The sequence below is a fragment of the Crocodylus siamensis genome, chromosome 9 (assembly GCF_052110815.1).
Source record: "Crocodylus siamensis isolate JL-2025a chromosome 9, ASM5211081v1, whole genome shotgun sequence".
NCBI lineage: Eukaryota > Metazoa > Chordata > Crocodylia > Crocodylidae > Crocodylus > Crocodylus siamensis.
The window spans coordinates 24,380,242-24,392,889 of NC_143403.1; the positions used below are offsets into that span (position 1 = coordinate 24,380,242).

Here is a 12,648-nt window from a genome sequence, read left to right on the forward strand (position 1 = left end):
GACATGGAGCAGGGGGGGAGGGCGGGTGGTGTGGGGCTGGATGTGGAGCCAGGGGGCAGGAAGAGGGGGCTGGCATGCAGCCAGATGCGGAGCAGCAGCAGCATGAGGTGGTGGGTGGTGGCGGCAGTGACCACATGCAAGCTTCCCTCCCTCCGCTCCTGGGAGGCAGTGGCAGCATGGGATGGTGAGTGGCAACGCTTCATCCCTGCCACCCCCTGCCCCACCATCATTCCTGACAGACAATTCAATAGTAATAAAATAAATTCTAAATACCTATATATTTTGGCATTCTGTCTAGGCTGCAGCCCTGCGCCCCACTGTGAGTGCAGAAATTTGGAAGGGTATGTGCCCCATCCACTCCCCCAAGTGATGTCTGTGCCCCTCCCATTCCACCTATGCCAACCCCAAAGTCTAACACGGAGAGAGCTGCAGGAGCTACTCTCCACCACAGTGCCTGGCTGCCATGTGCATCTGCATTTTGCCATGTTTTTCCCACAGCAACAATGGTTATTTTACATGTGTAACCCTGGCCATGACACTACCCATGCCTTCACCTGAATAGTGGGATCCTGAAGTACCCAGTAGCCAGTGGCCATGCCCAGCTCACTGGGTAGCTGCTGGAGGGTCCCCAAACAGAGAACCTCCCCTTACAATCAAACAACCTTGCAGACCATTATAAAACTATTTACAGGATTTAATTATTTACAAGGTAATATATGCAATAGTGCAAATGTTACACTGCATGACCTGGTGATGGTGACTTAAGGGTTACTGCTTCCTGGATACACATTACACTAGGGGAAGGTATAAAAATTACCCACAATAAATAAGGAACCAATACATAATACACTGATACTCCAACTAATAAACTATCAAGAACTTATTCACACATTCTATAACTTATACACTGTGTACTGAGGACCTTGTGTGCACTGCCCCTGGTGGGGTGTCTAACGGAGCACAGCTCTGTCTGTCTCTCTGGCACAGGAGTTGTGGGAGGTCCTTGGTGCTGGCATCCCTTGCACGAGCTCCATGGGTCTCAGGGCAGCAGTGGCAGTGGCTCCTCCCCTGCAGGCCCTGCAAGACAGCTGATTCCTGCCCAGACCCCTTCCCTGCCTCAGCAGGGAGCAGTATTTGAGCGGCAGGTTGTAGCAGTTTCCTCTGCCCAGCACAGCCTCCAGCACCTGGCAAATGCAGCGCCTCCCTGGGCCCTACCTGTTCCAGGACTTCTGGTGACTGGAGCAATCCCTGCCCCTGTAGCCCAGGGCTCCCTCCAGCACCTGAGCCTGCCCCTCCCCGGGGCCTTCTCACTTATGGGGAAACACCTGCAGTCTCCAGCAGTCTGCCCCTGGCCCTGCATCCCCCTCCCCTGCTGTGTTCGCCCAGCCACACAGGAGCTTGCAGGAAGGTCTTCCCAGGCTTGGAGTCTCCTCACAGGCAGCTTCTCTCGTCTTGCCCCAGCAGGGCTCCAAGGGGAAGGGAGGAAGAATGGGTACAGTGCAGCACTGTCAGTGAAGCCTCTGCTGCTACTTCTGCAAGGCTCTGCCAGGGGCTTTCGGAGGGGCAGTCATAGGAAGATCCCTTCTCTGGTCTCCAGCCTGTATCCCACCCCCTCTTTCTCCTTTGTTCCCCCCCTCCCTGTGAAAACTGCTCCTCTCTTTTAACCAAGCTTCTCAGCCAATTCCAGGCCAGGGGTCTTCCCAGGCTTTTGCTAACGTCTCTCGTTCAAACCAGGTTCACTCACTCTCAGCACATACGGTATCCCTTCTGGGACAAACTCTGTCTCATCATGCTCTTCCCTCTGCAGGGCAGCCCTTCCTATTCCTTCAGGTGGGTCCATTTGTAATGCTGCTACAAATGTTTCTCTGTCCAAAGATACTGTACAAGCACCCATCACTGTACTATTTTCCTACAGAGGACCCAGGACACTTAAATAACAACAGCTTTGCACCACAGGATGTACCTGATGCACAAAGAGATTACAATGTTCTATTTTAAAGAACTCTGGCATGTTACGGTAAGAACTCTGGCTACGGCATTGTGGCAGGGCATGGGTTGTGCCTGCCACTTTAAGGGCCTGGAGCTAACAGCCGCCAGGTGCCTGATGAGGGCAGCCATTTTGGATCTGGGGCTGCCCCTATAAACAGGGCAGTTCTACTGTTGGAGGCCAGGCAACAACATTACCTGGCTGCTGATATCATCTGGAGGAAAGGGAGGAGCTGTAGGGGATGGCAGGAGGCTCCTGGTCCTGGGCATGACCTAAAACTGCACCCTGCCGGGAGTGGGTAGCCCGGTGGGGCTCTCAGTGGTGCAGGAGCCCCCAGGAAATACCAGGCCAGTTACCACCCCAGTGAAAGGTGGGTCGGGGTGCCTTAACCCCTAGCCCCCACAACCGGGTAGGTTACCACTTTGCTGGAGAGTTGGGAAGGTGGACCCCAGGGAGAAAGAGTAAGGCCATAGACTCAGGCCTGTCTAAACTTCCCCTGACTGGTCCATGCTGGGGCGAGGACCAGAAGGGTTGAAGGGCCGGGGGCCCACCGTGAGGAACACCCAAGAGCTGAGGGCCTGGGGTTCTGACTGGCCTGGAGGTGGGCCAGGGCTAGTAGCCAAAGGTCCTGGTGGGGGGATCACACCCAAAGGGGAATCAGTTCAGGGAGCTATGCTGCCCAGTATGAAGGTGGATGAGATCACCTGAGAGGAATCCAGGAGGGGTTCAATTAGGAGGATTCTGGGGCCCAGCGTGGGGGCCGGTGATTTGTGATAACACCCAGATTTCATCTGCGAGGCTTGGGTTGCAGTGTAGGGTAGGCATAGAGCCACAGATAGTGCCCCCTGGCATCGGGGCATGAAATGGGCAGCCTCCCGCCTAGTTATATCTTTAACTAATTAATTAGTTACAAGGTGTGGCAGACAGGCGAGAAGGCAGGTGGTTAGCCCAGGAACAGGTGGGCAGGCCACAGTTGGATCAGCCCTGAGCAGGCCCCCTGTTACAGTCATGTATAAAAAATGCAATACATAGAGCATGGCACATGAAGCCATTTTGCTTGACATGCCAAAGCCAGCCTCAGCTCTGGGCAGGCCCCTGCCACCGGCCACAGAGCGTGGGCTGTTTGTCTTTGGCAAGCAGCAAGGGCCTGCCCAGAGCCTCAGCTGCTTATAGCAGACAGCTGCAAGGCTGCAAGTAGGAGCCCCCGCCTGGTTTGTTTCTGGGGTGGCTGCATGCGCACCTCAGGAAGCATGGCGGGGAAGGTGCTGGGGCTGCGCTGCCACAACAAGAATCAGACCCATCATGGCACCCCCACCATGCCAACATCTTCCAAGTCAAGTTTGCATTTTTTTGGCACTGAGCCCATCAAAAAAAATAATTCTGAAAAAAGTCTTTTGAAAAGAATGTTCCTCTCTGATTACTCTTGCTGTGAAAATATAAGAAAGTGTTGTAGGAAGGTCTTACATTACTGAAAGATTATGGCATTATGTGATCTTCCTATTTGGTATGTCACAGGCAAGGAACTTTCAATAAAACCAGCAAATTTAATTGGAGAGACATATCAATTTACTTTCTTATTATGGTTATTAGGGTACTTGCCTATCCAAATCTCCATAATTTTTACACTAAGAAAGTCCTCTTCTCTCAGATCCATTTCTGTACTAACAGGAAATATTCAATTAAGCACCCATCAGTTACCCTAAAGCAATACATTCTGAAAAGTTTTCTTTAATGATGACAGCACTGATGTTAAATCTTTGCAAGACAAGGAAATACCAATACAATTTTAAATATCCCTTCATCTTGTTGGTGTCACTGGGCATAACCCTAGGTAACTCAGAGGGATGGAAGACCACGAGTGTTGATGAAGCCCCTCTGCTCTAGGCCCAGGTGAGCCAGGGCCCCCCCCTTGCCCAACCTTTGTAACCCTTTCTTTGGCTCCTGTAATCTCATCCTTCTGGAAAACAGGCAAGCTGAAACTTATCTGTGGAATGCAAGGGCATTGCTCAGAGAGAGAAGAGAGGAGGGAAAGGGGGATGAGGAGGGGCCAGCTAGTGGAAAACTTCTGTAGAAATGACCAAGGTATAAATATACACTGTTGCAGGGCTAGGCGCGCAGGATTTGAGACAATACAGTCTCCCTGCGCCTTTTACTTGAGCTCAAATAAACTCTGTCTACTTCTCCCCCCAGTGTGTTTATTTGGCACGACGCACACCAGGCAATGAACCCAATTGTTGCCTCCCTCAGGCACCTTGTGCCGGCAACAATCTGTGGGGGGAATTTCAGAGTTTTTATGCTTCCAAAATGAGGTATGAAAAAAGTAACCAGTAAGAACATAAAAGAGAAGCCTTACTATATAAAACACGCTTATTAAAATACAGTGGGCCCATCTATACAAGACACTTCACTGTGCAGTAAGCTACTCTAATGTGAAGTAAAGTATCAGTATCTACATGTGTGTTGGACTTACTGCACAGTAAATTAAGCTAATTTTGCTAATACCAACAAATGCAGGTACTGGATTAGTAGTGTGTGTATAGACATTGACCCGGAACTGCTCCCGGTCAGCCTAGACAACAAGGAGTCACAGGAGGCAGAAGGGGGAGCTGTCCACAGCTCCGGTGTGGCTTGGGACAATGCCCTGTGGCTGAGTGGCAGCAGCACCCTGAGCTATCCCCTTGCTTTGCTTGCTGAGGGGATGGGGGAACTCTCTGTCCCTCGTCCTAGTACTGCTTGGCTCCCCCCAGCCCCAGGAGGAGAGCAGTGCCAGGATGGGGGAGTTTCATAGTTTCTAGGGTCGGAAGGGACCCGAGTAGAACATCTAGTCTGACCCCCTGCCATGGCAGGAAAGAGTACTGGCGTCAAACGACCCCAGCAAGGTGGGGGACAAAGCACTGGGCCAGGGACAGAGAGTTTCCTTGTCCCCTCAGACCTGCCACTACCTGCACAGCCAATGCTGCAGTTGGCTCCCTCTCCTTGCCTGTGCCTGGGGGAAGCTGGGAGCTGAGCAGTGCCAGGACCAGGGAGAGCTGCAAGGAATAAGCTCTGCTGGGACTGGGGAGGGAGGGGTGCGGGGAGGAGAGATGTTACTTACTCCTGGGTCCTAGTGCTGCTTACTCCCCTGCAGCTCCCCAGTCCCAGCACTGCTCACCCTCCTGCAGCTGCATCCCCCCACTCCCCGCTCCTGATGCTGCTCAATTCCTTGCTCCCCCCAGGCACAGGCGGGCAGTGGGAGCCAACTGGGGCATGCACTGCATGGGGAGCAACAGGGAAGTTCTCTGTCCCTAGCCTGGTGCCACAGAGATGCAAAGCTCCCCCATCCTGGCACTACTCAGCACCTGGCTCCTGTTGAGAAGCCAGGAGCCAAGCAGCTCTGGGACCAGGGACAGAGTTCCTCCATCCCCTCAGCAAGCAAAGTGAGGGGAGAGCTCAGGGCACTGCTACCATTTGAGCAAGGGGCATCACCCCAAGCCAGCACTGCTGAGCCAGACTATAATCCCAAGCTCCATGTGGCTGGGAAATGTTCCCCACTCTGGGACAGTTCCCCCAACTCCATGGAGTCCAGGCCTGGCCCCTGTTCCCCCTGGCAGCCCAGGGAGGGTGCCAGGAATGCCTGGAGCTCCCCTTGGCTTCTGCAGAGAGTTAGAGCAGGAGCATCCCTGGATTCAACTTCTCCCATTAGGAGCAAATCTGTTTCCGACACAGGCACATTTGTAGATGTGTTCCCGGTCACAGTTTACTGCCTTATTTTAATGCACAATAACCTTAAGGTGAATTAACTGCATGTGTAGATGCACCTAGTAATTCCCTAAAAACTGAAGTATGAATTACCTTACACCAAGTAATGGAATTACAGGGAAGGACTGTTAAATATTTATAACTTTCTCTGTCCCTCAAATGTATTTATAATGCTGCTCCTTCTCTAAAGATGACATGGAATAAAAAGTTGAAAATATAATTATGTTAGAGGCACTATTAGGAGTACAACACAGTCTTCCAAATTAACAGCATCAACTTCTTAACTAGAGAAGCACTGATGGATCTAGGGTCAACACCGACCAGCATGCTAAAATGTTCTCCAACCTATGAAAGGATAACAATATGCATTGCTCATGAAACAATTTGGGAATATTTGACACATTAAAAAAAAAAATCATAGAAACTTAGAGTTGGAAGGGACCTCAGGAGGTCATATAGTCCAACCCCCAGCTCAAAACACGACCAGCCCCAACTAGATCATCCTAGCCAAAGCTTAGTCTAGCCAGGTTTTGAAAACTTCCCCAAGGATGGAACTTCCACCACCTCTCTGGATAATCTACTCCAGTGTTTTACTACCCTCCTAGTGAGAAAGTTCTTCCTAATGTCTAACCTAAACTTCTCTTACTGCAATTTGAGACCATTGTTCCTTGTTTTGTCATCTGTCACCACTGAGAACAGTCTAGCTCCATCCTCTTTCAAACCCACCTTAAGTTAGTTGAAGGCTGCTATTAAATCCCCCCTCAGTCTTCTCTTCTCTAGACTAAATAAGCCCAGTTCCCTCAGTCTTTCCTCATAAGTCTTGTCCCCCAGGCCCCTCACCATTTTTGTTGCCCTCTACTGGACTCCCTCCAATTTGTCCACATCGTTTCTGTAGTGGGGGACCCAAAACTAAACACAACACTCCAGACGTGACCTCACCCGTGCTGAAAAGTGGGGAATAAGCACTTCCCTTCCATTATTTGATTTCTTAGCTTACTTTTAAATTCTGGCTACCAGATAACTGAACTATTAAACAAACACATAGTTTCTGCATTTTAAAATAACCACAGAATAACGATAACAAAACTCAGCCCCTAAATTATGACAGCCTTTCTAGGTAGGGCAAGATATAAAATCCAAATAACAACAATAACAGCAGCAGCAGCAACAATATTATGCTACAAAGAGTACTAGGCCCATTTGAAAGAATATCAGAATATATTTTGATACTCGTATATAAAGCCGTAAGTTGCTTCTGCTGCAATTGCATTTAAAAAGCACCCAGGGAATGTACTGAACATAAATAGGGCTTGTGCTCCTACATCTTTAAGGTGGCTTTGAAAATCTCTCCATTAACTCATAGCTACTCTTGAAGAGCAATAGGCTAGTCATGGTCCTTTTCTTTTTTAAATTAAGATATTTAAACATTAATATTTAAACTGTTGAGACCCAAGGCCCCCTCCCTGTCTACTAGAAGCCTATTAGAACTTGCCTTCTGCGTCAGCAGGACATGTCAGCAAAAACATCTGAAGTAGCATTGGTTGCCAGTAAAATTAAGCTCTGACTGGTGCCATATGAGACTGCAGGGAACAAACAAAATAAGCAAAGAGATGCTGGAGAACTGCCTTTCCAAAGCAGACAATGTGAAAGAGATGCTACCGCTAGGGCAGGCATAAATGTGTAAGTAACATTTTACAAGCAGAAGACTGAAAATTTTTCCACCCACCAATTTTATAATGAAATACCAAACTTGTTCTAACACTGAGATCTTCCCATTGAAGGTTTGGCACAGACATTTCAAGCATGCTATACCAGTGAGGCAATGACCCATGCTATAAAGAACACCTTATGGGGGAACCTGAGAAAGAAATGAACTCTGGCATTTCTGAAAACCAAGCTTATTGCTAAAGGTGGAAAAGTTGCCCATTTTGCCCTTTAAATCCACTTTCTGGGCGAGACCTTCCCCATAATGACTCGCATGCAATTGTGTGTATAGAAGCTAATAAGACATGTAACCCAGTCCCTACATGTGAAGTTACTATCACTGCACACACTTGCACGTTCAGGATTCTGAAAGTCTGCCCTGAATCACACCTTTTATTCTTGATTGCATCCAGTACTGCTTTCTACAAAGTCTTTTCCATCTCAGGCAAAAGGCCACGTCTTTGATTTTATGCATCCATTAAGAAGACTGGAGACCTCTCTCTCCTCATCTTTGCTCTATATCAGACTGACAATTCTAGACCAAAGGGAGAAAGACTACCATGGAAGCTGGGGAAAAAAACAAAACATAACACAACACAGAAATCAGGCCATTTTTCATTTAGGTTCCTAAATAAAGATTTAAGTGACAAATTTTTAGGATCCAAATTTTTAAAAATATGGCCAGGTTGCTTTATAGTTATTTGGCTTTGATTAGTTTAAACAGCCTGTTAATGGCTAGATTCTAAATATATTTTATAAATATATTGTGGGAGGGAGGGGGAAGTATGGCTCAAAAATAATATTCCATCCTTTCTGAATCTTTGGATTTAATACATCCTATCATTTGATGCATGTCTCCAGAGAAACCAGTAGAATGAGTGCCTACAATTCTAACGTTGTATAAGAGAAAGATTCACCATGTAACAAGAAAGATGGACATTTAAGCTTGTGTTTGTACAGTCTTTATATTACAGCTTTTCTGTAAAATGCTTCATTTATAGAAATTGGCGCCAATATGCAAAAAACAATTCTGAGGGTATATGCTCATACTGAGTGTAGGCTCCTACTCTGAAAATGAATAAAATATAAACATTACAGGGAAGGAAAGACCTTGGAAGGTCAACTGTAGAGCAAGGGCAAAACCAGCAGCTACACACAGAGGCATCAAGCTGCAGTATGTGGTTCATATGGAAGACTCTAAGGAAACTCTGAAAACAATGGGTCAAAGGAGAAAAAGAAAGAAGTACTACAGCATCAGATAGGTCATGGTCTTAGCAGCCGAGCAGCAAGAGATATGTGAGGATTGCTGTGAGTATAAGGAAAAATCCAACCACTCTGCCAGCCTCTCAAGTACAGTCTCAAACTCATCAGTGTCTTGTGACTGATTTTTAAAGAAGGAGCTAAAATGTGCTTAGCAACCACAAGCTGAAAACACAGGATTGAAAGGTCAAGAAATAAACTATAAAAATAATTGCCTAAACATAAGGGGCAAATTCTCACTTGTGGTTCTTCCACTGAGCAACCACACCCCTCTATCAAAAGCAATTCAAATAAAAGTAGGATTCAATCTCAATGATTTTTTTTTGGCTCTATCCATCAAGATTGTATCGCAGCACTTAATAATATTACTCATTTTATATAAACTTTTCAAACATAACCTAAGGCTCTTTTTGAAAAAAGTGAGACCCCCTCCAACAAAGAGAGGTGAAGTAACATGCTCAAGGCCACACAGCGGGTCAGTGGCAGAAACAAGGATCAAGGTCTTTTGTGCACGAATACAGACCATTATCAGCTATGAACAAGACACAAATGATACAAGTACGACAACTTCATACCTAGAAGGCTGAAGCTCAGCTTTTGAAAATGCAAGGGGCTTCATTTTCAAGGAAGTAAAGCACCCAGCAACTTCTTTTAACTTCAATATTTAATTGTTAGCTTGGCTTTAGTTACAGGGACTTTAATTTACGTGACGCTGTTGTGAGCTCTGTGCTTTCTAAAATCTTGGTCATCCTCCACTCTGGTCTCCAAGACCAAACAGCTTAAATGCAGCTGTTAATCATCTCTCTTGATCAAACTGATGAGCATGTCACTCCCCTGCCTTAATTCCCTCCACTGGGTCCCTATCCAGTGCTGCATCTAATTTAAGCTCATCACCTATTTCAAGACTCTGCATAAAAGTCTATCCTTTCCTACTTATCCACCCATATCAGGCTTCCCACTGCCCATCCACGTCACCACTTACGCTTCCCGTGCTTCTCACTCATAACTTCTGCGCCTTCTGCCACATAACTACCCATGCACATACAACCTAAATGGCAAAGTCCTTGCCACATCCAGAAATAAGTTCCTCTTAAAGAGCTACTTCTGCCATCTTTCCCACAGTGCATCTAATTGACTTACATAAACATACTGATTTGTTATTCCCAAACCTCCAACTTGTCTATTTGCTTGTCTTTGTCTTTAGGCTGTGACCTGTGAGAATGGACTTCTTAAATGCCCTTAAAAAACACCTCTCCCTTTGACAGTACAACAAAGTAAATAATTTAAACCTAAAAAAGAATGTATGGATGAGTGGCATAATGAACTTAAATAAAAAGATAATTAAAATAGTTTATGAAGTTACTAATAAAGTAACTAAATTGGAGTGATAGTATTTATATACTGTGCCTGCTTTTTATTAAATTGTCATTAATTTTGAGGTTCATCTTTTAAAATAACCCATTCTTTATTAATAAAAGCTAGAGATAGTTATATACCGGTGAAGCAGAAAAATGCACATGTACATACAGACACATATATTTATCTATGGCATGACCCACAACAGCAATACCTAAGGGAGAAGGGATGTGTGCATACCACACATACACCTGCACTTCATTTATATATTTGTGTACATCACACATCATCATTTTGAGCCCAATCTTCATTTACATTTATTAATATCTTTTTTTTCTTTGCAAAAGGAAGGTGTACTTGTTGTACCATATACTTGAGTAGGTAGGGAGAAAACAAGAAAAAAAATTGAGGTTTGTCTGTGCATATATCATAGGAATGATTAGAGAGGTCAGTAATATTCTTCAAGCCTATAACATTCACATTACTAAACAGCTTCATATATAGTATTTCAATGACCTGATTAAGTGCCAGCGCTGGTGCACGTGTGTGCACACTTGCGCGCACACACAAAGATAAGGTAGATTCTTTTGTCAAAGATGCATTTGAGATTAAAAGCAAGCTGGCAGAATGAATATGTTCCACTGCACTGAGGCAATTACTCTAGTAGGTAAAACAAGTGATAAAGATTTATTTAGTACAAGGCTGATATTCATTAATCTCTTTAAACCCCATGTTAAGGTTGTTTAAAGTACTGTAGCTCTTCTCTGGAAAGGTCTGTTGAATCTATGACAGAATAGGCAGACCTGCATAAATGCAGTGCAGGTCTCCATGGACTATGACATTTCTATACCTCCACAGGGAGGCCAGTATTTTAGATTAGTTTGGTTAGCACTGCAGATGCAGCATGCTGATTTACTAAACTCTGATGCAAGTACCAAAAATAATTAGCTTATCAAAGATCACTTTCTTTTCCCTCTTTCATTAGTGTGCTAAATATGGCATTGTTGCAAGGAAATAACTTATTTCAGTGATGTTCAAACATTAAGTGCAGATTTTTACAGAATTTCAAATATTTCTAATAAGACCTATTTTCCAGTCCTGTTTTTTTCTAAATAAACATTTAATACAATGGCACAAGTGACATTCAATTACCCCCTCCTTCTGCACGTTGACAGCATAAACCATTAGTAAGCATTTCTAAAAATGAAACAGTTATTTTGGTACTCCAACATTAAGCATACTAGAAGTACCTAGATAGATTTAGTACAAACAAGCTTTTATGAACAGCTTTTATACTTTGTACATGAAACCTGTTGAATGCATAACAGGAGTCCTAAAATGTTATGCTTTTATATCCTTATTTCTGTAACAAATTGAAGAGGTCTTACTTATATTGGGAAAAATTCTGATTTGGTACAAAGGAAATAAATACATTTCTCTTCCTTCAAAATAAATAAATATGTCATTGTTCAAGCAAAAGCCATTTCTCAAGATATCAGTAACAACAATTATTGTTACAAGAACCATGGTCAAGGTTTCCAGATACTGCAGAAGTACATTACGTATGTTTTTAAAAAAAAAAAAAAAAAAAAAAAAAAAATCAGAAAGACATCAATCCCCTCCTAATTTTTTTTTTTTTTATCTTCAGGAAGCATATTAAAATGATTTATTTCTAGTCTGCTGCTCATAGTGAATGCAAGTCAACCTCTCCTTACCTTGCCAATGACAGGGATATCAACGGAACCCCAGGTATCAGCTCCCCAGTGAACTATGCTCGAGGCAAAATCAGCTGTAATAATTCCAGCAACTGGAAATAAAAAAGAATGTTAACAGTAGAAGCTAATCCAACACACATTGAAGTTACATCAACCACTTACACTGTACAGCAGATAAAAATAAAAATCACTAATTCCAAATGCAAAAATACATTTTATGAGACCACATACAACCAGTGAAACTCAGTTTAATCAATTTCAATTAAAATAAATGTAAAGACTACATTAAAACATTTTAACAGTTTACTCCAGAACCAAGCAGAAAAAAGAATCAGAAAATCATTTTTACATAACACAGTGTATCAGCAGGAGTCAATTTCATTTTAATATTAATTCTTTAATCAGTTTTTAAAGGCTTCAGTATTGTAGGTTTACTTAACCCAACTTAGCACAGAATAATGGGACCGGCCCAGTGTTTCTTCAACATTTTTTCACACCCATATTCTTCCTTATCTCCCTTTTTCTGTGGCCTCTACAGCTTCATATCTTCATTGAAATGCCTTCCAGAAATGCCTTTTATTCCAGCAACATAAGATGGTTCCATTGTGCTGAGAGAGTTGCCTTTTCCAAAAGAGCAAAATTCTCCAGAGACTGGGGTTTCCAGATCTGAATGCTTAATTTCATATTCTAGCCCAACAAGGGCAAAGCTTCAAAAATCCTGGATCAGGTGATCAAACTACAAGAGCTAGTTATGTTGCACTATTCCTCTATTTTCAAATGCTGGTTCAATATTAACATCTAGCAAAATAATCTTTGAAGCTCTGTATTACTATTTCATATGTTAATATTCAACATATCAGTAGCAACCTACTATTCACATAACTCTTC

General features: G+C 44.2%; 1 pseudogene; it reads right to left on the reverse strand.

Annotated features, from left to right (window-relative positions):
* The window catches only part of LOC149857222 (plasmanylethanolamine desaturase 1-like), a 134,910-nt pseudogene that overhangs the window by 16,262 nt on the left and 106,000 nt on the right, over positions 1-12,648 (reverse strand).